Source organism: Spinacia oleracea, chromosome 3 (genome assembly GCF_020520425.1).
Source record: "Spinacia oleracea cultivar Varoflay chromosome 3, BTI_SOV_V1, whole genome shotgun sequence".
Taxonomy (NCBI): domain Eukaryota; kingdom Viridiplantae; phylum Streptophyta; class Magnoliopsida; order Caryophyllales; family Amaranthaceae; genus Spinacia; species Spinacia oleracea.
Genome location: NC_079489.1, coordinates 49,063,240 through 49,087,776, shown reverse-complemented (window position 1 = coordinate 49,087,776; position 24,537 = coordinate 49,063,240).

Genomic DNA, 24,537 nt, shown 5'->3' with positions numbered 1-24,537 from the left:
GGAAACATGGTACGTATCGGAAAATATTATCGGAAATGGAAATATTGCCAGAATCGGAAATATTGCCGGAAACGGAAATATTGTCAGAATCGGAAATATTATCAGAATCGGAAAATAATTCCGGAAACGGAAATATTAAATATTTGTTCGAAACGGAAATTAATTCCGGAATCGGAAATGTTAAATATTGTTCGTATCGGAAATGAATTCCGGAATCGGAAATTTAATCGGAAGCGTATCGTACGAATAAGCATCGGACGAGGCCTGTCGGACGAGGGCCCAGCACGAAGCCAGGCCATCGCCCAGCAAGCCAAGCGCGCCACACGAACAGCCAAGGCCACGCTAGGCCCAACGCAAGGCCAGGCCCAGCAGGCCGTGGCAGCGCGCACAGCGCGCGCAGCGCGCGCAGGAGCTACGTGGGCTTGTAGCTCGCGTAGGCCTCGCTGCGTGGGCTGCTGCTCGCACGCACGCGCATGGGCGGCCCATCGTGGCTGGCGTGTGTGTGTGCGTAAGTGTTTGTGTTCATGCACGATTCCTAAAACGTGCAGAGTTCGGTTAATGATTAAATTCCTAATTCTATTTGATAAATTAATTAATTAGAGTTCTTGTAGGATTCTAAGTTTAATTAATTCGTATCCTAATAGGATTCCAATTCTCTTTCCATACCCCTATAAATATGTGGCCTGGGTTCACAATTTATAACGAGTTTTAAAAGTATTCAAAGTGAGTTTTTGAGAGAAAAATTCAGTCACACATCTTGCTCAAAAGTGCCGAAAATTCTAGTACCTTAAGGGCGATTCTAGTTGGTCAATCTTAAGGCGGATCCGGACGTGCTGTGGACTATCTACGGAGGGACGACACTTGGAGTCCTAAAGACTTGTTCTTGTTCGGTTCGGGCGCAGCTAGGGAGGGCACGCAACAAAGAGTATGCATCTAAATTATGCTATATGATTATGTGTAAATAATATGTATTCCTGGGTTAATGGTTGTTTCCGCATGATTTATGTAATATCATATGTATCATAACCTAACAGACACTACCTCGACCGGGGCATGTGTTGGATCTACGATAGAAGCGGTACCAAGCCAGGCGCAAATAACTACCCATAGAAGCCTATCATAAACTACTTGACATATTATTATTGCCTCATGATGGAATGTTAGTTATGTGTAGCGAAATATGTGATTGTGCATGTGTGACAAACAAATGTTAGAAAACCAACGACCTTAAAAAATGGCCCGAACATTCGTAAACCAATTGGCCAAAGAGTTATACCAAAATACGTGTTCCGCAAACCCGAACGATCGCCACAAAAATAAGCGACGCTCGGGATGGCCGTAATGAATCCCACAAACGCTGCACAACGCGTAAAGGACGTTATAAGGCAAGCACGCAAAATTAAAGTCGCAAAAACAAAAGTATACGCAAACAGAAAACGAGAACCAGCCAGGGACGCATTTTCAACGCCCCTGTCTGGGCGCCAAAATTTCTCACGCCCACTGTTGGGCGCTGAAGTTGCTGTCTGGCGTTTTGGTCAAGCACAGCAGCCTCGGTGCCCACGCATGAAGAAAATACGTAGCAAAAAAAAAAAACTTTTCGTGAATTTTTTTTGCTACGAGGGCGTATGAAAAAGCACTCGATTTCAAAAGCGACTCATAAAAATAAATAACTCTTTGTGTCGTTGTTAGGCCTCCTACGACGACAATGCTCGGCACCAAAACCGAGCACGCTAACTGAAATAACCTTGAATGTCACATGGGCAAAGTATTCAAAAAAAAAAATAATGTTCAAATAGAGTCTTCAAGGAAAAAATAATGTTCGAATAAAAAATAAATCCGAGTCTAGACTAGGCTATGCCAAAGTACAATCTAAATCCTAAGTCTTAATTGTCTTATCCATAGAATCAGTCCTAATGCTTGGTGTCGTTCTGCAAGTTAAAAGGTTAAACCATATTGAGTCTCCCTTCCTAACATTTAAATCAATAAGCACCCATGTGTAATTGTCATCCCTTGCTAAGAATCTACGGTCTCAATACTCTCTCCCACCAATAAAAATAATATATTATAGTATTTGCAAAATGGAAACAGTCACATTCTGAAAATCATTCCCCATAGTCGCACAACCCCCAAAGTGAACCTAAGGTGTCAATACCATTGGCAAGAAAAATTAATGGCCTCAAGGCTTATGATCACATTGGGTCACGACCACTCTCGAGCCACTCGCTCATTGAAATGCTCCTAAGTACGGACTAAAAGATTTTCCATGAATGCAACATGACCAACCATGAAAATACCCAAATCGGCATACCATAAAGCTACCATTGGGGTAAAGCAATACACACTAAGAGAGAAGCCGCACTAATGATTCTAGTCTTGCAAAAATAAAAATTCGATCTCCCCAACTAACCACCTTGCCAACATTAAGCAAAATGGCGCATGACAAATGAACACCCAAGGGTTAAAATCTAAAGTGTCAACCAACGAAAGTTATGGTCCAATTAGCCTAAGTCTGAGAGTCACTTGGTCAAGTATTATAGGCTTACTCCATGTCATTATTTTGAGTCTAGGCCACCTCCTTGTATTCATACACGGGTTATAATCAGAAATATTAATGAAAGTTTGAGTCTAAATCACAACTTCCAATTAAATCCCAGAAACTGGAATGTGAATAGAAGCAAAAAGTTATTTTCGATGTAATTCTTTTGTTAAAATTCAATAAGGTAAAAACAACATTTTGAATCTACGCTATTTGCACATTTTAAGAAACGACTAAATACGCTTGCAAAGTAAGACAATTTAAAGGTCCACCCTAGGCCTACTAAAGTTAAAAGGTCCACTATAGGCCTACCAAACGAGGCTCACTCAGTCTCGCCTCGTGACTCAAAGACCACAACCATCTACCTCTTAGCCCAAATAAAATTTTTTGAAGGATTTATGTTGGGGAGAAATCCCAAGCAAAAAGAAAAAAAATAGAAAGAGAAGAAAGCGAAAAGAGCGAGCCATGAAATACGAGTGCGAAATTTACCCAAGTAAACAAAGGAAAAGAATTGAGTCAACCAATCCAAATCATAAAATTCTACGAGGTCTACCCTTTCCAATCTTTATGTTCTTAGAGGTCTTCGCTCTGAGGCCCCTGCTCAGCTCATTTAACCCATCCATGTTCTCATTGCCATAACCCAAGAAACCATTACCTCGACTCTTGTTCTTGAACTTGTTGTCAACTGCAAACCACGTACGACCATTGACACATGCGTCGTACCCATTATTTCCAAAACCTGCTCTTACACCACCATTAGCATAATGACCATATACCTTGTTTGGATGCATCCTGTTGATATACCCTCGTGCTTACCTATACAAATTATCCTATCTCATTCAACCCATCTTTCAAACCGTCTTGAGTCACGAATAAAAAAAAGAAAACAAATGAAAAGTACAAAAAAAAATAATAAATAATAAAAAAGCAAACTTTGCAAAAGCGCCTCTAAAGTCGGTCTAAAAAGAAAAAGAAGCATTTAGCGCACAAAAAAAATGATCCGCCCGAAATAATTTTCAGCGCCCACAGCTGGGCGCCGAAATCTTTAACGCCCCAGCCTGGGCGCTGAATCTCTCTGCTTGCCAAATTTTGTCCAGAAGTGCTCGTCATTTTATCCGCACATGCACGGAAAAATAACGAACACTTGGAGGGGTACAACACGTATTCAGATATACGTATTCAGATATACGTACCACCAAAAAATACATGTACTCAAAAAAAAATATATAAAACAAATTTTTGGCTTACGGCAAGGCAACAGATTAAAATAATAATAAACTTCACTTATTCTACCGTTTCAAATAATATGTTTCCACCTCAGAACATACTTATCGAATTCGACATTCTAAGAAACCATTTTCTGGCTAAGAACTACGCAAGACCTGATTCCAAATTAAATCTATTTAAGGCGGATACGTAGGCAATCCATGATTCGGTCCAACCAATATTAAAGCCTATAGAAAAACAAGAATAAGAAATAGAGTCCCTTATTGAAATTTAATTACTTGCAATCCAAGTCGAAAGAAAAAACTTAAGTCAAAAGAAGAATTCAAGTCATCAAGATGCCAAAACGAGCACACATCGAAAAATAATAAGGGCACGTACCTTTGCCAGAAGGAGCACTCACACTCCTAGGCACTTAGCCAAGACTCAAAAAGATCGCTTTGCCTCAATTGAATGGGGGCTAGCGCAAGCGTCCATGACCTCTAAAGTACTCGACTTGACCCTCCCTATAAGCGAACTAACTCACTTAAAGACTTTCTTTCACCACTAGACATAGTCGCTCACTTAAAGACCTTCTTTCACCACTAGACACAGTCATAATCGCCAACAAGTAGTAAAGGCAGTAAGCTTGCAATAAAGGGAATTGTTCTACGACGTCGCCCCATCGTTCCTTCGAAATCAGGGCACCCGTTCATGGTAATTCAAATGCTTGCGAATCGCCTTTGAAAAAAAAATCAGACATTGTCAATAGAACTTGGCACTTAACCAAGGCTCACTCTACTCAGACATATGACACGGGCATCTAAAATCGAAATCTGAAACATCATTAATGGGAAGACATAACAGCAACTGGGGGCTAAAAGATTGAAATGAAAAAACTAGGGAAAGAACTAAGTATACCTTGACCTTTTGTACAGACATACACCAGGTAAATCTAAGTCAATTTGAAAACGGTTTATATTCCCGCAATTCTGGAAAAGATGGCCTTAAAAGCCTAAAGCATATGCGAAACGGGCACAAGTATATCTTGACGCCTGCACCCTGGCTCCCAGCAAATCCTTAGACATCATTCCAAAAATCGTAACAGTATTTTGATTCACTCATGTAATCCTGTACGAACCCTTCTATAAGTCAACTTACTTAGGACACCTCGGACTATACACAGTAGGATTCGGATTTTAAATAATTTCCAAATAATTTTCAAAGACTTCTTCGAACATAATAAAGAGTCGTTGGTTTAATCTAAGTATGCGTTTATCCCGATGTTGCAAGTGAGTCAAAAAGATTTCTAAATATGATTATGGGTAAAGAAAGGCACCTAGCTTTTGGTCAAGGCACACTTCGACATGTGACTACCTTGACCATGGCAATGTCGCACAATACGACATTTACAAGAGAAGTAGCAGGTCACTACTCGAACGTACCTCGCACTAAACGAGTCTGGTTCAAACTATTCATGATCCATGTCACCATGAATGCATAAAAACGTATGCAAAGCATTATAGCACCAAGCCAATCCCGTAGCTACAATTGGAGGCTTGAGAAAAACACTCTAAAAATGCTCGAAATGACGAGTTTATCGCAAATTCTCGACGCTAATGCTATACATACATCATAGGGGCACAATCCTAAGCTTAATCGTGTAAAACGAACCTTAGAGTGGCTACAACCCCTCCCAAATTCTAAGCAGTACTTAGAATATATATAAAGTCACCCCACTAACAAGGGTAACTGAAAATCGCGAGTCACCAAAACTCCGATCAAACTACTGCACATAACGCTCGCCCTACAAGCGCCCGTTACACAGTCTACCTCGTTCCAAAGCAAAAGCGAAAGAAAAAAAAAATCAAGGATAAGAACTGTCAAAATATACCCAGAAATCATTTTCAACGCCCAGAGCTGGGCGCCAATATCTTTAACGCCCCAGCCTGGGCGCTGAATCTTTCTGCTAGCCAAGTTTTGCCCAGATATAAAAATAAGAAAGAAACACCTATGAATCCTTGCATCGAACGAATTAATAAGCCGTGAAAACCCACACAGAAGGTGCTACACTTGTTCGAGCACCTGAACGAGGCGTGATGAAGTGCTCCAATGCAAAAAATAATAATGATATCCCAACACCTGGAGAAATGTTCTAAGACACGCCGTTAGGCCACACAAGCCTACGTCGCACCATAAGTTCAACAGTCCCACGGTACAAGTCTAAAAAAAGAGTGAGACATATTGCATTAATGCGGGCACGACCAAGAGCAGGAGGCGAAGACTACTTATCGCCCAAATTCAAAATGCAAGCCACACGACTTCTACATTAAGGATTAAAGGTAGCAAAACATTACCTACCACGGAAGGGATAGCTCGCACCTACACGAGCGGAACCCCAAGGCATCTCTCTTAAAAGAACCTACAAAAATCGTACGCCAAAAGGAAGCATCCCAATGTGCATACTTGGGGGCTCCAAGCTACGAAACGAACATAGCAAAATAAAAAATCTCGAAGAAAATGTTTGAACAATCGAAAGGGCACGATGCTTGAGCCCACTTCATGAATGGGCCTGACCCCTATCAAGCTTCTAAGCAAACTATTCAAAATCAGTCATTGCTAAAAAAAAAATGATTCTAGCGAACTGATTAACGGAACGCACACAACGGCCATTCTATGAACGCTCGTTCGCACATACATATCATCATTCACGAACACGTTCAAAAAAATATAAGAGCGATCAAAGTCTTACGCCTCAAGGTATGTTCCTCGGGCCATATAGACTCGCCCAACTATCACAATAACTGTACGCCTTAAGAGCAACATTTCCTTAAAATAATCGCCCCAAAGCGACAAGCACCGTAGTCCACCAATCGGCTACGGCTTCTCAAGAAAATCATCACGTTCTAAAAATAAAGAAAAAACAAGAGAGAAGAGAATACATAAAACTTCCAAGTGAAATAAACGAATGAACAAGAGGCCAATTGTGTATTCAAAAGACCAGCCCAAACAACACTTTCAACGCCCCACCTGGGCGTGAATTATTTCAACGCCCAGGCCTGGGCGCCGAAAATGAACCCAGGCTCAAAAAAGGCCCTAACTTCTATTGGGCCCTGCCGCATCCATTCGAATCGAAAATTGCCGATTTCCTTACTAAAAGTCGCACCTCACGGCTTTGTTAAGAGTAGCACACCACTACAAAGATCGCTCGCACTTACGAGCACGATCCCAAACACGATCAAAGACCTTACAAAATGCGTAGGAACCTCTTTGACAAGAAATGACCGTCAAGCACGAATGCTTGGGGGCTCGAAAGAAAATATATATTAAAAAAAAAAAGTATGCAAAGTTAAAGCAATATTCCCAGACTACGCTGTACAAAGTCCCGTGTTTGGATAACCTCAAAAGATAAAACCAGGATTACGACCTCAAGACAAAGGTCGCCGTTGATACTTGAACGTGGTCCTCTGATCAAAGACCCAGGTAATGGCAAAATTGAGCCATAAAGACTAGCTCAAAACCATGAAAGAAGATGACCACAAGACAATGGTCCGTTTAAGCACGTTATCAACCCACATTCAGGTTGCAACTAAATTCGAGCATCCCTCGAAAGAATTCGCTCCTGCGAGAATGAATAAGAAAAGAAATTCTCAAAGAAATCACAAGAACAAACGAAATAGGGACTTGCCCACCTCAATCGGGCAAGATCTCGCTACGAACCACGCAAGTTCCAAATCAAGGAAAAAACGAATTCAGGGATGTCCACCCTTAGCGGACAGGGCTCGCCCACCTTCAGCGGGCGGGGTCTGCGTCACTAAGCCACGCAGATCCTCAGTTTTCGAAAAATAAAGTCTTCAAATTCAAAACAGGCTCGCCATCTTTAGCCGGCGGGGTCTACGTCACAAGCCACGTAGGTCCTTATTTTCAAATTTCAAAAACAAGATTCGTCCACTTTTTCGGACGGGGCGTCCACCCTTAGCGTACAGGCTCGCCATCTTTAGCCGGCGGGGTCTACGTCACAAGCCGCGTAGGTCCTTAGTCGCTGCAGCGATAACTTTTTTGATTTTCCCTTTTTCCAAAAATTAAAGGATCGGTTTTCCCTTTTTCCAAAAATTAAAGGATCGGTTTTCCCTTTTTCCAAAAATTAAAGGCCGGATCGGTTTTCCCTTTTTCCAAAAATTAAAGGATCGGTTTTCCCTTTTTCCAAAAATTAAAGAGATTGGTTTTCCGTTTTTCCAAAAAAGAACGATGTGATTGGTTTTCCGTTTTTTCCAAAAAAGAGCAATTGCTGGATTTTCCTTCGTTTTACGTCCCATAAAAACAAGGGGGTTTTCTCGTTTAACTAGCCTTGAAAATGAGAATCTTTAAAAACATTTTTACCTCGTGGTTGGGCTTGGCCAGGCCCAATTACACTTTATATCTTTGATTTCGAAAACATCTGTAGCTACTCCCAATGACAAAGTGAGGGAGTTTCTACGCCTCTTTAGATACTTCCAATGACAAAGTGAGGGAGTATTCTATACTATCCGTTGACAAATCCCAATGACACGTGAGGGATATGTCGACACTTCAAGTGATGACCCTTAAGTCAAATGTTATTACTCAGGGGCTCGTGAGACCCTCGCAAAAGCAGATCACCATGGCTTGTGTGGCGCACTCCGTCTAGTACTTTGACCATCGTCTTATTCCAAGACTCAGTCAAAGTGGGGGCTAACTGTAGACACCTACTTTTGTCCCCATTCCCGAAAGGGAAGGTTCGATGATGAGAACATAAATCTCCACTTGACAACGCATCTCCTATAAAATAACGAATCTCAATTCCCCTTCTCATTTCACCCGAAACCTGCTATTTATGGAAACCTGCTAAAAATGGTAACTGCCGTAAAGGGTAGTTGCTAAAAGTAGTAAGAATAAAAAGATAGAAACCTGTCAGAATTAGGTGTTGCACTCCAACATAAACCCTAAATGAGATAGAGATTACGAGAGAATCCTATTCCTAATATGATTCGAAAATAAGAGTCACGTATTAATTAAAATCCTAACGAGCCTAGAGTTCGTAACGGGCCCAGACGCATTCCGTCACAAGGTTAATACGCACCAAATAACTCGGATTAAGTCTCTTAATGGACTCCGTACTCTAGAGTCCAATCTGACAAAGAATTGTGCCCAGACCCTATTTTCAACGCCCAGCCCTGGGCGCCGAAATCTTTAGCGCCCAGAGCTGGGCGCCGAAAATACCTGGGACGGATTCTTTTCCTCATCCGTTTCGTATTCAAATTCCTGAAATTCTATCTTTCCACGAACTCTTTTCTATAAATAGGGCCTTAAGTTCGACGTGAAAGAAAACACACAACACACAATTATTATTCTGAGTATTGACTCTAAACCCCTAAGCCTAAGCCTCACGCTGCAAAACTGATCACGCGTTCTGTCGCAATCGATCCATAAATCGAACAGAACGTATCCCGTCCCATAATTTGAGATTTGTTAAATAAAAGGAGAAATAGCAAAGTCAACGTGGTTAGTTTTTTGAGAACCGTGACGCACCTCTCAAGGATGCGTCGTAATGTGTCCCTTTTCCATGGTTTAAATGCTTTCCACGCCCTTTTATGAATTGTTAAACTAACTAAAATCTGATTGTTCGATCACGCTTAATAAATATGATATTTTTGGGAAATTGGATTATCATGCTAGGTCCCTTAAAACAATCTAAATCAGATAATCGCGTTCGATCTATTACTATATGTTGCATATTGATAAAATCAACTCAGATTAGTTTAATAGTTAACGCATGTCCCTTCAATTATTTATGCTGAGCTAGTAAGGATATCCTCCCTCTGGAGTTATCGAAGAGCGAGTACTCCTCTCGGTAGTTACAGTCCCCCGAACCCTCAATCTCTACCCTGCGGGTGTACGTTGAGCGATCCCCACCACCAGGGATCACAAGGGAACCTACGACCGTCGTGGTCAAACATAATTGCACTCCCTTTATGTCACGATAACCGGGTTTTGTCAGTTTTTCTCATTGTCGTTAAAAACTGAATGGCGACTCCTATATTACTAGTCAATTGGGTGTAAACTCACAGGAAATCCAATTACACTTGATTTGACAAAAAGAAGCGTCACACCCACGAGGGACGAGGTCACGCATTAGCCTCGTGCTTTTTCGACCCCCTCACAGATTGGTATCCATATGAGTCTGAACTTTACCCAAATCCTCCCTGATGCACTCAATTATTTCCTCAAGTCTAGCAAAGTCCTAGTGATGAAGAGCTTTAAGACCTTGCTTGATTGCTTTGAGTTTGTTCCACACTTTGAACATTGAACTGCCATGAACCTCAACTTCCCATCCTACCTGAACTACCCGGAGGAAACTAGGGTGGTCTTCCATATAATTGAAGAACTTAAAAGATCTACCTCCATTATTCAGGTTGACATTATAGGTCATTAACAAAGGGGAGTGATCAGAAAGACCTGGGTTAAGGTAATCCACCACTGCATCAGTAAACCCTAAATGCCAACCTGCATTACCAAAAGCTCTATCAATCCTAAATATAATTCTAAAATCCCTTTGGCCCTTGTTTCTCCAAGTGAAGAAATGACCATAGCTCTTCAGTTCAGAAAATGCAGCATTGTCAATACATGATTCAAAATCCCTTGTTTCAGAATTAGTGACAAGTAGGGATGTCAATGGGGCGGAGCGGATGCGGATGTATGCCCCTCCATCCCCATCCCCACCTAAAATTTTCATCCCCATCCCCGCCCCATCACCCATGGCGGGTACAAAATTCATCCCCATCCCCGCCCCAACGGGTATAAACTAAAATTCATCCCCGCCCCACCACCCAACTGGGTATCCATCCCCATCTTATCCCCGCCCCATACCCGCGCCAATATCCGCCTAATTTTTCTTATTTAGCAAACATTTTTCATATGTACGAAGTAATGAAAGTTAACTTTACAAAAAAAAATACCTTACGACTAAAGAGATATATATAATCGAAAAAATACCCGTCATAACAAAAAACTTAAAATTCTCACCTAAATATGCACATAAATACAAACTCACCCCATCACCCATGGCGGGTATGAAGCGGGGCGAGTGGGGATGGGGCGGGGCGGGCGGGGATGGGGCGGGTTCAACACAAAATCCACACCCGCCCCATCACCCATGTCGGGTACGATTTCTATACCCATCCCCGCCCCATCACCCGCCAAACCTACCTCCATCCCCGCCTACTTGGGGCGGATGCGGGGCGGATCTCCCACGAAACCCGTCCCACTGACATCCCTAGTGACAAGACTGCCATTCTCTCTGTCACCATAAAGGAGAATGGAGTTGAAATCTCCCATAACTAGCCATGGGCCAGTAATCACTGAGCTTAGATTGATCAAGTCAGCCCATAAAGGTTTCCCTGTATCCACAGTATAAAGGCCATACACAGGAGTGAATAAAGGACTAAATTGTCCATTCTTGGCTGTGATAAAGGTATGCATCAACTGATCAGATTTCTGCATCACCTGGACAGTCACTAAATCATGCTTCCAACCCAACCAAATCCTCCCTCTAGGTGAGTGAGAATAATTAAACTCCCACTGCTAAGAAGCACCTAGTTTCTTCTGAATCCTACTACAATTCCCTTCCTTTACTTTAGTCTCCACTAAAGCTATAACAATGACTTTATTCTGAGCTAAAAACTTCTTTATTTCAACTAATTTGTTGGGGTCATTCATACCCATCACATTCTAAGTGCATATATTCATGGTGGATTATGAGGTGACCCAACAACACCACCACCTCCGTCAACAGAGAAACCAACCTGAGCAAGGCCAATGTATAACACATGACTCTTAGTATCTCTTCTCCTTCTTGATACCACCCTCCACCCATCATCTTGCACATGAACTTTTGATGTGATGGCAGTATCCATAGAGTTATCTATTTCATTACTAGATTCCTTTTCCACAGTAATAGTTTCACCCTTGTCACCATCTGCACTATTAGACTTGGGAACATCAGTTGCAACTATCTTCTTTGGCATCCACACCTTATTTACTTCCTTCTGGACCTGAGAAACAGACATGAACCTAGTTGTGTTCTGCTTCCTGTTGACTGGTAGTTTGGTTTTGGGAAGCTGACGGTTAGTATGGTTTTGGAAACCTGAGTGTGAGTTTGGTTTTGGGAAGTTGACTGTTAGTTTGCTATTGCTTGCTTACTTCTGTTAAATGCGTCTGGAAGTTTAGTGTTGTTTTCTTGTTCTAAGTTGGTTTGTCTTGGTCTGATGGGATGCCTCTTGTTCAGTTGAGTAAAAGGAATTTCATATTGGACTTGCAGAACCCTGCACAAGTTGTTGTGTTGATGTTCCTGATCTGCTCATTTTTGTTTGCTGCTCTAATTCTGTTTTTAGAAATTAGAATATTGAACTGCTACTTTTGGGCATGCAAGGAAAATCTGCCAGTTCTATTGAGTCTGATCTACTTTTGGGCCTCAACCTGCACTTTGAAAATTGTTTGAATGAATTAACGATCACAAAAATAAAAGACCTGGCCATGGAGACGAAAAGCAATAGACTTACCTACTTAACTATGTTGGTTGTTCTCTACTCTCTTCCTTCATTTTATGTTCAAACTATAACAGTTGAACTAAAAAGTTCTAGGCAACCAAAAGCAAAGAAACAACAGTAGAGGCTGAAATCATCCCGTACTTTGCTGATTCCTCCGTTTTTACTTAAAATGGAGGGTGGTTCCGTCACTGTGTGTAAAAATTGCAGAAGAAGTTAAGACTGTCCTGATGCTGGTTTGGTATTATTAGATTTAGTTAAAGATTTTATTGGTTAGGATGGAGTTCCTATACAAAACAGTACCACACACTCTGTTATTATGGGTTTATTATTCAGGACAAAGGAAAATCTAATTTCTGTACGATGCAAGTTCAAAGACCAGATGAAATGATTGTGTTAACATGTGATATTGTGATGTGACTGTAGCATATTAAAGTGTATATGGAAACATAAATCAGAGAAGTATGTTATAAATAATCTGCCCATCAGCCTACTATTGAAGGAAACACTAAAATACTATAAAAATGTGTTCTATTTTCTTTTTCTTTTTCTTTTTTGCTTTCTATGTATAAAATTCAGTTGCTCTTTCCTTCAACCAAAAGTATGCACTTCATGCAATTGATTAATTTTCATCACTCTTCCATAACCTCATTTTGTGTAATTATCTTCATGCCATAACTGATTGTGTAGCTCCCAATAGGCTCTCAGAGTCTTAGCTATAGTTTCCAAGAAAATGCTAAAAAATTGAAGTTTCTTAAAAAACAAATTATAGTTCCTTAAATCTTATCTGCAACCTGACTAAAGAGTTATGGGTGATCTCATAGTTCTTTGTTTGTGAAGATGCGTTGTTAGGTGCTCCATTTCCATCGAGGCCGAACCTAAACCTGTGATCGAGATATAGCTGTCCCAGTGTCCATACACTGATAAGGGATGTATGGATTCTTGATTTTTACAGCAGACTAGAATCGGTGTCCAAGTATGTTTGAGTTTCTGGATTCACTTAAGCCTTCATATAATTGGTGTTGAGCATCATTCTGTGAACCCCCAGGAGGATAATGCTCATGATTTTCATTCATATAAGAACACACCATTCATGATTAAAAGAACATGCATTTCAAAATAAAAGAACAAAGTACTGTATGATAAAAGAACATGCAAGTAGCCATGTATAATGAAAAGAACATTAAAACTGGGAGCATAATGCACATCATGGTCCTGGGTGCATAGTATAAAAATATGTAAGGCTGTTGGTGACTTTGTTGGCAAGGCTTCTGCAATAAACTTGCAAGGTCCACCTGCAGAAAACAGAATGAATAGAACACAACAGCTAGGAAAGAGAGCTTTGATTGATTTAATTGATAAAGGTTCGTACACAAACCAGTAGCTTGAGGCCACTATTCTCCAAGTTAGTAACTTTAGGTTACAAGTCTCTTAATTGTACTACAAACTCCTTAACTACTGCTATCTTCTTTCTTCCTCTATTTATACTCTCCATGCTTCACTTCTAGTACGTTGCATTGATGAGCCTTGTCCTCATGTGTTGTTAACGTTCTTGTGCCTCTTGCTGCCCTTTGTTGTGGTTGTTGTTCTGCAGGTCTGCTGTTATATGCTGTCCCCTCTTGTTTCTTCTGTGATAGACTCTGTGAGTAAGTGGCTTGGTGGTACGGCCTGTACGATCCATCACAACTTCTAGAAAAGTTGTGTCTTTTTGTGTGCTCATGGCTAAGGCCTGGGATTGAGGATTTAGTGTTTTAGATTGGAATTGACTTCTCATTCGGGTATATGGTTGAGAGGTTGTTTAAAAGGAAGTAAGGCATACGGATTTTGTTATGGTTGGGGATAAGCATACTATGGCTTTCTAGGACAGCTAGGATATAATTAGCGACAACCGGCTGTTTAAAAGGAAGTAAAAACTTCTTCTGCAATTTTTACACACAGTGACCAACACTAGATGCTTCTGCAGTATCTTTACCCTTTATCTTGGAGCTGAAAGCGTTCCTTGTGAAAACAGATGTTTCAGTCATCTTTTTATCTATTACTCTACCATGGACAGGTTTTTTCGATTTCGCAAGGTCTGTAACATTCAGATTTCTATCTTTATGTAGTTTGAAATCAGCAGCTTTTTTCTTAATTTCAAACTTCGGATTTGAGAATCCTTGACCTTTTGATCCTTTATTCACGTTCATATCTACTTTCAGTTACTTGCAACGATCAGTTTTTGGCACTGCAGCAAATCCCTCATCTTTTGTACCATATCCAGTACTAGAAGAGCCCATACTGGACTTGCCAGCGGAAGATTTACGACTGTTAGATTCTTTATCATCACCTTTATGAACCCTTGATGCTGGTCTTATGGGTCCAATGGAATGACTTTTTCTGACATTGGTTCTTAAAGCATTCAACAGACCACCCGTATGACCAAATGCCTCTTTTGACACCTCCAAAATCTCTGAATCTGGTTGCATACTTATAGTTGTTATGGTGCTTTATGAAATGAAATCTGACGATAGTTGATGACTGAGAATTCAGAGCAACTCTTCTCTCTGAATCTAATACCACACTGGTGAAGTGGTGATCGAACTAGAATTCCCACTTGTACGGGGTCTTACACCACCGCGCAGATCAAACATGCCAGAGCAAGAGTAAGTCACTCAGAGGCAGCAATAGAGAGGCCAAGCCGAAAGACAATAAAGGCTAAAACAACCGCGCAGTCCTAGCACTGCGCAGGCCGACCAACCCAGAGGTCTGAAACCTCCTGCGGGACTGTAAAAGGGAATTTGCCACAGCAATACGACGAAAATAAGTACATCGCCAGCGTACGCGTGGCGGCATCTGAGTAGGCCAAAGTACAGAATAGTACGCCTATAAATACCTTCATTCCCATTCATTACGGGACACGTCCAATACAAGTACAATTCTTAACCCTCTCTACTTTCTCTCTCTAGAGTATTATCTCATTTGCTGACTTAGGCATCGGAGGGGGTTTCCTCAGTTAAACCCCCGAGGTTAGCTTACGTTCGTTTTGTCTGACAGGACAGCATCACCAGGCAGAGCTCCCCCCAGTTCCACACCCGGAACAACTGGCGCTAGAAGGAGGGGGCTTCCCTGAGCTATTCCTCTGGTCAGAAAGATGGCAAGCCCATTTGGAGAACCAGTAATCCAACCAGTCGAGAACCCCACTGTGAAACCGAGCATGAAGCAACCCACCCCGCAGCCCAATATCACCCAGGCCGCAGAACAGCACAGACCATCTCCAAGGCAGACCCCCAGTTAAGTTTTCCAAGCACCCGCATTAGCATCGATAGAAAGGCTGACTGCGCAATTTTCCCCAGAACAGATGCGTAATGCCATAGCTGTTTTGTCTGCCTTGACAGCCCCTACCCCGCAGGCGCAGACGCAGGTGCAGCGTCCTCCGCCGTGCCTCGAAGGAGAGCAGCGGAGGAAAAGACCCAGACCTCAAAGGAGTCCGAATGTGTGGGTAAGGAATTTGAACGAAGAGCTAGAGGGTGCTGAGTCTCAAGAGTGTGCAGCAGAAAGTGCCACACCTACCAGAGCTAGACACACTCACCATTCTGCGACAACAGGTAACCCGAACCCTCATAGAGCTATTGTTACTCCTGATGATTCCCCTTTTTGTCTAGAAATTCTGTCAGAAAAGATGGAAAAGATCAAAATGCCAACCTGCAAATACTACGGAAAAACAGACCCAACCGTTCATCTATCTGCTTTTGGGGGTCATATGATGCTTTACACTAGCACTGACTCCATGTGGTGCAAAGTTTTCCCTTCCACGTTGGATGGGATGGCTCAGAGCTGGTTCAACAAAATACCGAAAGGGTCAGTTACCTCCTTCCGGCAGCTGGCCATCTTGTTTCGCACGCAGTACGTTGCCAATATTGTTAGGGAACGAATGACTGGAGAGCTGATGTCAGTGGTCCAAGGGACGCGGGAATCGTTGAGAGAATACATCTCAAGGTTCAATATGGAAGCATCCAATATACCAAAATTGCAACAAGAGGTGGCAGTCCTGGCTATGATGTCTGGTCTGAGAGATGGAGATTTCAAGAGTTACCTTGGAAGAAAATCCTTCACAACGTTGGCAGAGGTTCTTGGAAAAGCTAACGAGTTCATTAAGAGTGAGGAAATAGGAAAAGCAACAGCGCAGAGGTATGTAGCCGGAGAAACAGCTCAGACCAACCAGCAGAAGAGAGAGCCTTATAAGAAAGAGTATGGAGATAGGAGAGAAAACCACCAAGGCAGGAGAGAATGGGGAGGACCTAGTAGAGGAAGAGGTAATGAACACCGGTCCGACAAGAGGGGCAAGTACAATGAGTATACCCCACTGACAGCCTCACGAACACAGATCTTTGCTATCAGCAAGGAAGATGAGAGGTGGCAGAGGCCAGCTAAGATGTATAATAAGTACAGAGATCCGAAAAAGTACTGTGACTTCCACAGAGATCATGGGCACCTAACAGAGGAGTGTACAAATCTGAAGGATAACATCGAAGATCTGATTAGGCGCGGGTATCTGACACAGTTCAAAGCCAAAAGCTCTTATAGCAGAACTTATGAGAACAGGGAGAACGGAGGAAGGACTGATGAGAGAAAAGCAGATGGAAAACAAGTCCAGCAGTCAGATGATAAGAGTTCAGGGGACATATTTGTTATAACAGGAGGACCGGTACATGCGGGAACTACGGCCAGTGAAGCCAAGGCTAGTGTAAACGAATTTCGACATCAAGTCAATTATCACAACTCCGGAAAGTGGCCTGCTCCCCCAACAATGCCGCAATGCACTTTCACAGCTGAAGACTGCAGAGGGATCATATATCCACACGATGACCCAATGGTGTTGGCCCTACGCATTGCGAACAGAACAGTTCATCGCATCTTAATTGATGGCGGAAGCTCTGCTAACATCCTATTTTGGCCTGCGTTCCAGGAGCTCCAGATCAACGAAAAATATTTAAAACCTGTATCATACCCTGTCACAGGATTCACTGGAGCTTCAGTGATACCAGAAGGTATAGTAAGTTTATCAGTGCAGATAGGACAGGGCGAGGAGATCAGAGATGTGATGGTGGATTTCCTGGTAGTAAAAGTCCCTGCTGCTTACAATGCAATCTTAGGCAGACCTTTTATTCATGATGCCAAAGCAGTCGTGTCAACTTATCACCTAACCATGATGTACACAACCAACAAGGGCAGGCCATCTAAGGTCAGAGGTAGCCATGAACAGGCGAAGAAATGCTACCACATAGCTCTCAAACAACCTCCGAGACCTCCTCCTCTAGCAGATCATATTGAGCCCACATCTCGAAAGAGAAAGCGCGCAGAGAGGAAAAAGGACAAAGCGTTAGACATGGAAAATTTTGAGCACAGAGAGGAGGAAATGCTAAAACCTACAGTAGCAGAAGAAACAGAGGATATTGAGCTAGAGGAAGGTGTGGAGGACAGGACAGTGCGAATAGGAACAGACATAGATCTAACCCTACGGGCAAATTTAATCAGTTTGCTGAGAGAGCATGCGGACATATTCGCCTTCTCAGCAGACGAAATGCCCGGAATAAATCCCAGCGTGATGGTTCACAAGCTGAATGTTAGCTCAGAGGTTAGACCGGTAAAGCAGAAGAAGAGAAGTTTTTCGGCGGAAAAGAATGCAGCCATACAAGAGGAGGTCAACAAGCTGCTAGCAGCAGATTTCATTGAAGTATGTGATTACCCTGAGTGGTTGGCAAATGTAGTTATGGTAAAAAAGAGCAATGGGCAGTGGAGGATGTGCGTGGATTTTACTGACTTGAACAAAGCATGTCCTAAGGACTGCTACCCACTCCCAAGAATCGACCAGTTGGTGGACTCAACAAGTGGTCACGCCTGTCTAAGTTTCATGGATGCATTTTCAGGCTATCACCAGATCAGTTTGTTCCAACCAGATCGAAAAAAGGCTGCGTTCATAACAGAAGCAGGGGTATATAATTATAAGGCAATGCCTTTTGGTCTGAAGAACGCAGGGGCGACATATCAGAAGCTGGTGGACAGTATCTTTGCGAAACAGAAGGGAAGAAACGTAGAAGTATATGTTGATGATTCAATTGTTAAAAGCAAGAAAGAGGCAGACCATGTGAAGGATCTGAGGGAAACTTTCGCAACTCTGAGGAAGTACGGCATGAAGCTCAACCCTAAGAAGTGCGTGTTCGGAGTGAAGTCCGGAAAGTTCTTGGGGTTCCTGGTCAGTGAAAGGGGAATAGACGCAAACCCAGAGAAAGTGGAGGCCATCCTCAACCTCCCAGAGCCAAAGAACGTACGAGACATCCAAAAACTCACAGGAAAGATGGCAGCCCTGACCAGATTCATTAGCAAGTCAGCTGATAAGTCACTCCCATTCTTCCAGTTATTAAAGGGCAACAGGGATTTCAAGTGGGAGGAAGAACAGAAGAAGGCATTCGAAGAAGTCAAGAATCACTTGAAGAGTTTGCCAACAATTGCCAGACCAGAGCCAAATGATCTGCTACAGCTATACATCTCAGCCTCAAGAAAAATGGTTGCGGCAGCATTAGTGGTGGAAAAAGATAAGGTACAACAACCGGTATACTTCATTAGCCATGTGTTAACTCCAGCAGAGCAAAGATACCCACTGATAGAGAAGATGGCATATGCCGTCATGATAGCAGCAAGAAAGATGAAACCATACTTTGATTCTCATAAGATACAGGTTCTGACAAACCAGCCACTGGAAAAGTCTCTACGAAGGTTAGACACGTCAGGAAGGCTGTTGAAATGGGCAGTGGAATTATCAGAATACGACATAGAGTATAAGCCCAGAATAGCAATCAAGGCACAAGCATTGGCAGACTTCATAGCAGAAGCTTCCTATAAGGAAGAAGAGGAACCTTCAGGCACATGGTACATCGCAGTCGATGGGTCAGCCGCTGCTACAGGGTCAGGCGCAGGCATAATAATGACTTCACCTGAGGGCAACGTTTTTGAATATGCCATAAAATTCAAATTCAAAGCCTCGAATAATGAAGCAGAGTATGAAGCAGCAATAGCAGGTATACACATGTGCAAGGCAGCAGATGCAAAGAAGATAATTTTGAAAACGGATTCGCAACTGGTAGCAAGTCAATACAGGGGTGAATACGAAGCTAGAGAGCCAGCTATGCAAAAATATTTAGCACTGCTAAAAGACGCAGTGGCACAACTAGAAAGTTTCGAAATACAGTTGGTGCCAAGAGCAGAGAACGGACAAGCGGACGCTTTGTCCAAATTGGCAAGCTCCACCTTGCAAGACTTGAAAAGGACAGTGATGGTGGAAGTACAGGAAGAAAAAAGCATTGACAGGAAATGTCAAGTTAACGCCATTCATTCAAACCCGCAGTGGTACGACAGCATCGTATCATACAAATTAGGCACTGGCCTCCCAGAGGATCCAAAGGAGCAGAAAAAGGTAAAACGAAATGATCAATGGTTTGTTATCTACCAAGGGAAGCTGTATAAAAAGTCATTTTCACTCCCTCTGCTAAGGTGTGTCTCAGCAGAAGAGTCCCAAAGAATAGTTGAGGAGATACATGAGGGAATTTGCGGAAATCACATTGGTGGCAGAACGTTAGCTCTAAAGGCTCTGAGAGCTGGTTTCTATTGGCCATCCATGGTGGAAGATTCCCAAGAGTATGTCAAAAAGTGTGATAAATGCCAAAAGTTTGCTCCGGCGATCAACCAGCCATCCAATGATCTTCAACCCATAATTAATCCAATTCCTTTTGCCCAATGGGGGATGGACATTTTGGGTCCCTTTACGGCTGCTAGTGGAGGACGAAGATACTTGATAGTAGCAGTGGATTACTTTACAAAGTGGATTGAGGCAGAGCCAACGAAGAGTATTACGGCCAAACGAATGAAAGACTTCATATGGAGGAACGTCATCACACGCTTTGGCATACCGGAAAGCTTGGTATTTGATCATGGAACACAGTTCGATTGCACGCCCATAAAGGACTACTGCGCTGAGCTAAAAATCAAGTTCGCTTATGCGTCAGTATGTCATCCTCAGAGCAACGGGCAAGCAGAAGCGGCAAATAAGCAAATCCTGGGAGCATTGCGAAAGAAGATAGAGGATTTTAAAGGAGCATGGGTAGATCTAATCCCAGAAATTCTGTGGTCAAACAGAACAACAGAGAAGGAAGCCACGGGTGAAAGTCCCTACAAGCTAGCTTTTGGGGCAGATGCATGTTAGGTTATGATACATATGACATTTACATAAATCATGCGGAAACAACCATTAACCCAGGAATCATATTATTTACACATAATCATACAGCATAATTAGATGCATACTCTTTGTTGCGTGCCCTCCCTAGCTGCGCCCGAACCGAACAAGAACAAGTCTTTTAGGACTCCAAATGTCGTCCCTCCGTAGATAGTCCACAGCACGTCCGGATCCGCCTTAAGATTGACCAACTAGAATCGCCCTTAAGGTTCTAGAAAATTCGGCACTTTTATGAGCAAGATGTGTTTTAATTTTCTCTCAAAAAACTCACTTTTGAATACTTTGAAACTTGTATATAAATTATGACCCCTAGGCCTTTATTTATAGAGTTATGGAAAAGGAATCGTAATCCTAGTAGGATGCGAATTAATTGGAATTAGAATTCTACATGAATTCTACTTAATCAATTTATCCAATAGGAATAGACATTTAATCATGCACTGACTCTTGCAGATTCAGGAATCTCGCATAAGCTGAAACTCACACACACACGGCAGCCACAAGGGCTGCCCATGCATGCGAGCAGCAGCCCACGCAGCGCGGCCCACGCATGCGCGGCCTTGTGCGCGCTGGGCTGTGGCGTGCGTGCTTGCTGGGCGATGGCCTGGCTTCGTGCTGGGCCTTCGTCCGGCAGGCCTCGTCCGATGCTAATTCGTACGATACGCTTCCGATTAAATTTCCATTTCCGGAATCTATTTCCGATACGAACAATATTTAATATTTCCGATTCCGGAATTAATTTCCGTTTCGAACAAATATTTAATATTTCCGTTTCCGGAATTATTTTCCGATTCCGGCAATATTTCCGATTCTGACAATATTTCCGTTTCCGGCAATATTTCCGATTCTGGTAATATTTCCATTTCCAATAATATTTTCCGATACGTACCATGTTTCCGTTTCCGGTAACATCTACGACTTGGATAATATTCATATTTCCGATACGATCCATATTTCCGTTTCCGGCAATATCATCGTTTCCGGAGTATTCATTTCTTGCCTGTGACGATCTTAGCTCCCACTGAAACCAAGATCCGTCGGTTCCGAATATTCATAGATGGAGTATTTAATGCCATTAAATACTTGATCCGTTTACGTACTATTTGTGTGACCCTACGGGTTCAGTCAAGAGTAAGCTGTGGATTAATATCATTAATTCCACTTGAACTGAAGCGGCCTCTAGCTAGGCATTCAGCTCACTTGATCTCACTGAATTATTAACTTGTTAATTAATACTGAACCGCATTTATTAGACTTAACATCGAATGCATACTTGGACCAAGGGCATTATTTCCTTCAGTCTCCCACTTGTCCTTAGGGACAAGTGTGCATTTCCTAATTCCTTTGTCGCTCGATGCTTGCTCTTGAACATAAGGTAAGAGTTGTCATCCTTATTATGTCCAGAGGTGTTCCTCGGTTTCAGAGTTCAACTGATCAAATAAACAGATAATCATAGCCTATGATTCATCCGAGCACGGCCATGCATTTCACAGTTTCTAGCTCTCCGAGTGGCCTTGTACAACTTTTAAGCATCTCATCCCGATTTATGGGAGGACAATCCCAATCTTGCGATCTTGAGATTAGACTTCGTTTGATAGGTGATTACCTGAGCGTTGCCTTTATAGCCTCCTTTTACGGTGCGACGGTTGGTCAACGTCAAAGCAACCAGTTCTCAAACAAGTAATCTCAAATCACTCAGGTATTGAGGATTTAGTGTCTAATAATTTAATGAAATTTACTTATGACAGACTTTCATCTCTTACAGTAAAGTTTCATAGGTCTTGTCCGATACTAGTCTTCCCAAAGTAAGTATCTATGCAAATGATTATGACATTGCCATGTCCACATAGTTCAAGAAACAGAACTACTAGTCATCTTGCATTCTAATCGTCTAATGTTTTCTATGCGTCCAATTTTATAGAAAACTCCGATTAGGGACCATTTTCAACCTTTGACATTCAAGTTCACTTGATAGACATTTCTTAGTCACAGGACTGGTCCTGACAGTCTATCTTGAATATATCGTCAAATTTGAAGGGACTCATCATTTAATACTAAACCAAGATTAAATGGAATATGAAAATACATTTCATATATGATAAATGTTCAACCCCAATGTTTTATAACCATGGGCCTCAAACCCATCTTCTAAAACAATTCATGGAATTCAAAGCTATGCTTGATTTCCAGTGCTACAATGTGAGTGTTGCTTCTCACTTGTTGCATAGGTTTAGTTATCATGCTTTGCCAATCTTAATATCCTTTTCATCGAATGTTCTTCGAGATATGATGATAAGATCTTTTCGAGTTTGTTTATTATGTGATCTAGTCTTTCTTACTTCGATGGTGGTTTTACTCACTTTGCAATGAAGAACCATCAAGTTAGCAGACGTTTTTCTTGCTTCAAGAGTGGTTCCACGCATTTTTCAATGAAGAACCATCAAGCCAGCAGATAGGTGATCTACCTAAGTTCAGTGAAGAACTTTAAACAACCCTGTTTTATTGCTTCTTAGGCAATAATTACTTTTACTTCAACTGTATAGGTTGCTAGTGATGCTTTGTTTGGATTTACCTATCCAAGCAGTTCATAGATATGTGGACGACTCTCCAACTATATCTTAGAACATAGAAATTAATATTTTAATTTCCCACGCAACAACTCATGGTCTCCAATCCATGTTGCCATTTCAAAACACGATGCTCTATAGCTCGTCCTTATCAATGGTTAACTCCAAAGGGTCTTGCTTGATCCTTTGCCAGTGTTTATGCGTGTAGCATCAATATTTAGCGTATCTTTATTTCCTTGAATCAAGAACTATTCCTATGTACCTTTTCAAGTACCATAAGTATTCTTGGTCTCAATCTAGTTGATCTTCACTTAGATCAATAGAGATTGGTATATGTTCGTCATGCCTTAAAGTCATACGATACGTTTTTGGCGATCCTCATATTATATCATACATGATAAATTCTTTTGCAGAATAATTCCCAATTGAATTCTATTCATGTAACTTTAGCTCATTCAATTTTAGTAGATACTGAATCCAGCTAAATTCTTTGACATATAATATAGGTTAAGAATCTCATTTAGACTCTTTGATGTTTAACTTAGTAAATGCTTATACATAGTTCAAACATTCTTTACTTAGATTTATTCACATGGGTCGAATATCTCCAATGGAGACTTTCGTGTTTGATTTAGTAAATGCCATTACTTAATCCAAAACAATATCATAAGATCTTTGTAACTAGATCTTAATACCCAGTATGTACTAAGTTTCGCCATGGTCCATCATTGATGAATAATTTCAAATCTAAGTCATTAGCATTTGAATGTTATTTCACAATAGAGAGATATGTGTGTGATACACATAGGACCAATTAAGTTTTATGTACTCCCACTAAACTTCTTATACATCTATAAGAATCATGTACATTTTATGAAACTAAAATACTTATTAGCTTCACTAAAATACAGTTCCAACTCCCAATTGCTTGCTTAAATCTGTACTTAGATTTTATAAGCTAGCTTTCTCTTTCAAGCATTTATTTGGATCCACAAATCCTATGACATACCATGTACATAGTTTATTCCAACATTTGATTGAGGAATACGTTTTGTCATCCAATTGCTATATGTACCAATATGCAATCATTGCTTGAATTATAGACTTGAGCATTACGATTATGCATGAGGTTTCAACACAATTTACACCATGAATTTGCTTGTAACCTTTAGCAACTAATCTAGCTTTGTGTGTGAACACAATTCCATGTTTGATGGTTTTTATCCTTAAAACAAACTTGCAACCAATAGGTGTGAACCCATTCTTGCAAATCAACAAAATTTCAATTTTGTCATCAAAACATTGAGTATGTTTTATGGCCTCTAACCATTTAAAACATTTGAGTCTATATATGGCCTCTAACCATTTTAGGGAATCTAGGTTTCGTCATAGCTTTCTTAC